A 4,221-nucleotide genomic window follows, 5' to 3' on the forward strand; every position below is an offset into this window, starting at 1 on the left:
ATGTGCTATTATGCTAAACAAATTTCCGATAATTATGTTACAATTATGCTAAAAAAATCTCCTATTATTATGCTATAATTATACTAAGCAAATCATCTTAGACAGCTTTCGATGCTAACACCTATAATCATGCTAACAAATTGAAAGGCTTCACCACTCTTAGACCCCATTGCCAGCCGGGGTATACAGCTTTTTGCCCCACATGAGGACTTTTCTACCTGCATTTTGCCCACACTGAGTAATAATCAGGCATAGAAGGACTCATTATTTATTTCTCTAGCAACCAAACAACTTAGGAGAATAAATGTAGGACAGAAAGTTGTGCGGTCATTTTCAACTTCTTGTTTGTTTGTGCATCTTATTGCACCCATCATCAAAGCTAACTAATTCAAGGACAAGTTATCTTATCATCTAATCTGTCATTTTATTGAGTAAATGCCACATCCATCGCATGTTGATGTTGATTCGAGCAAGTTGGCGAGATTGGAGAGTTGCAAAAGACAGTGGCATTTTTGGATTTGAAGGGCAGGCTGATTTCGTCTGGCTATAATAGAATTACTTCATGGAGCTTGGTAGGTGGAATATGTGACTTGGACATTGACACTTCTCCTGTCTTGTGCATGGTGGTTGGTGGAGATCAGAATATACTCCAAGCTAAGAATCAGCAACGCATATCGAAGCTTCATTCTTGCACTTTGGTTGCAGAGTATTCCCAACGAAAATGGTTTAGTTTCTGTTTTCTTTTGCCATGGTTTTAATTTGCAGGACAAGAGATGAGGAAAGGGTAGGAAAAATGCAAGAAAACGTTTCAACATTTGCATTAATCAAATACATGCACATAGAGCAAAGCATAATTGATCTTTCTTTAGTTTCACACACTTTGGCTAGCGATGGATCGAACATTACCTGTTATTGCTCCCTTAAATTCTGCAAAATTTATTCTGCGAGTATTAATTTTGGATGGCAATTAGTTACAGCTCTTAATTTTCACTACTTTTAACCAGCTATACTAAGAGGCAAGAATTATGGCCGTTAGGCATACGGAAGTTTGAGAATGAAGTGAGTACAAAATCATAAGAATTAGTTTAAAACTAATTACATATAATGGGACATAAACACCAGACAGAAAAAGATAGGATATTGTTTATTTCCTTCCAAAACTTCCAGTTTATGTAGACTTGTGGTTAACATATTTATTTATTTTTATCAATTTTTTCAAAGAAATAATTTTCAAAAAATTGGTAAATAACACTTATTAGGATATTCAGATCCCTTCAAGTTTGAAAAGTTACAAATATCTTACTTAGTATTCTGAAAAAAGAAATTGTATATGCTGGATTTGTTGTGTTCTAAAAGATATTACATTTTTTCTCAATTTTTTTGGTATTATCTGTATCTTCCCTTTAGAATAAGAATTTCACATTGTCTTTTTCTTTAGAAATTAACCTGAGATTCACAATAGCTCCCTGATGCAATACAACGCCAATCTTTACTCTTGTAAGGTAGGTGACTTACTCTCACTCTACAAATTCTGTAGGAGAGAGACGCCACTCCTAAATTTTAATCTCACGATGAAATATCAAATCCCAATACTTCTCTAAATTAATAGAATTTGTGTAATCTCAAAGTTATTAATTGAGCAAATTATTCGGATGACCACTGAACTTTTGGAATCGTTGAGTTTAACCATTGAACTATTAAAAGTTTGGTTTTGATCACTGAACTATCTAAAATTTAAATTTTAGGTCATTCCGTCAACTTTAATCGTTAACCATGCCTCTTTTTTTGTCTCGTGAATCGTGCGAACACTCAAATTTGTTATGTTTAACGATTAAATCTAACGGAATGGCTCGATATCTAAATTTTATATAGTTTAGTGGTTAAAACCAGACTTTTAATAATTTAATGATCAAAACTCAACGATTCTAAAAGTTTGGTGGTCATCCAGATAATTTGCTCTTATTAATTTATAGAGGTTTTACTATATAATAATAATATTTTCAGCGTCATGTGGTTATCCAATTAGAGAATGAAAACCTTATAATTCCAGTCCAAAATGAAGCCGCCGGCGCAACTATAAAATACTCTGTCTCCATGAACTAAAACGAGCAAAATCTTTTTTTTTTTTTTTAATTTTAAAACTTGGTTTCAATTGCCGTGGGTGTTTTAAAAAAAAAAAAATCATTCCAAATCCGGTTTTGAATTCTCATACCCCATCCCCACCGCTAAATAGAATATATCACAGCCTTGCACTTTATTTTGGATAGCTACTCCTGAGTTGGGCACTCCTACCCTGCAGAAGCGATGCCGTCGATGGTGGAGGATGAAGTGGCCAATAATGGTGGTTGGGAGGAGTTGCTGAGATCGAAAGAATTCGATTGAGAACAATGCTGGTGGTTGCTACTGGATAGGGAATAAACTCTTAAAGATTAGAATTCTACATGGTTATTAAAAATTATAGAAGCAATAAATTTTGGAGTTGAATTGCTTTTGGAATAGTTTTTGAAGAAATGGTTATTTTGGCCGAAGTTGCAGTTGCCTGGATCTCTGACCAGTCCATTCTTTGAATAATCGTATGATTTAGTTATTGTAACTTTCTTTTGTAGTTTCTCTAGGATGGAGTCCAGAGCTGGTCTTTCGACATTGCTTTAAATTGTAAATCTTTCTTGCTATATATTTCAATATATTGCGAACTTGCCACCCAAAAATGGCAAAAAAAAAAAAAAAAGGTCTAGGCAGCTTATAAGTTTAGAAGAAATGCACAGTACAGGTAACATGGTTCCAAGATCTTTGTCAACAGTTTCTAATCTGACGAAGATAAATTTATTAGTATCTGCCAATTTTAAGTCAGTTTGAAAGTTTTCTGCTAATTTGGTTCTTTAAACACATATTCCTTATGTTTTTTCCCATTACTTTAATTTCTCTTTTGGTCATTAGTTAATTAACTTTTTTATTAGGAGTTCTATAATTCCTCTAATTTTTCCATTTCTCTACTCTGATAAGTAATTTGTTTAGTTATAATTATCACTTCTAAAACTTTGGCGATTTCATTTTTTATCATGAAATTCTTGCTTGAATATAAAATGTTACTCCTACTGTTCCACTTTGATAGTCCAATTAATCTTTTGTTTACGGAAATTTCTCTAGTTATTAATATTTCCACTAGATATTCTAAGAGTTCAGGTAAGTCATGAATTTTAAAATCATTTTTTTTGGTGCGTTTGATAAAACTGAAGTATGAAATCTGAATCTATTAAATTATTGAATTGTTAAATATTAAATCTAATACATTTGAGTGCATATCACATTCAGTGATAAGTAAATAGCTTATCACTTAATTTTGAGAAGAAGTGTTGCCTAGAAAATTCAGTGCCAATTCAGATATTCAATATTTGGTTATCAAATGATAAGATTTGAATCCATTAAGTTTAAGTATTGAATTGAGTTATCAAACAAGTCTTTCTAAGATTATATATTCCTTCCTTAAATTTGCCACTTAGCTTCTTACCTTTTTAAGCATTGCATCTTAAAGAACCACTGAACGCAAGGATATGGTAAATTTTATCCCAAAATATTGCAATTTCTATTGTTCTATTGCTGCTTTACTCAATGGAAAAGTAGAAGCGAAAGAAAAAAAAATAGAAGGAAAAGAGAGATCGAAGAGAGGAGCCACTAAAGCAATTATGCTGTTATATCACTAATCAGAACAAATATATGAACGAGAGTAATTCATTCACTACTTCATTTAAGAAACCCTTTTCGGCTAATTAGTAAGACAAAAGTTAAGGGGAAACGATAATGATTAATGCTTGCGGCTTGCCAATCGACCAATTTTTTAGCACTTGTAAAACAGAATAATGTATTAACTGGAATACACTGAAAGAGAATATAGTCTTATAAAAGATCATATGAGATAAAAAAAGAATGGAAGATAGTTTCCACTCATGAGTCATTGGAACTTTTCTATAGAGGATTCTTCCCCAATCATTCCAGTGCAATGAACGGATACAAAACTGGTTGATTTTTACATATTGCAACACAAATTGCCAATGACCTGGCCACCATCAAGCCATTCAGGCTTGGTGGGGTGGGAGGCAAACCCATCAATTGTTACAGTATGTGGCTCTCCAACAAATGCAGACGGGTGTGTAGTATATCCGTCTGATCCGATCAGTCCCCGTCGGCTCTCCCCATAGGTCCAGTTGGGTTCCCCCTTAAAAT

Source organism: Coffea eugenioides, chromosome 6 (genome assembly GCF_003713205.1).
Source record: "Coffea eugenioides isolate CCC68of chromosome 6, Ceug_1.0, whole genome shotgun sequence".
In the NCBI taxonomy this organism is placed as follows: Eukaryota; Viridiplantae; Streptophyta; class Magnoliopsida; order Gentianales; family Rubiaceae; genus Coffea; species Coffea eugenioides.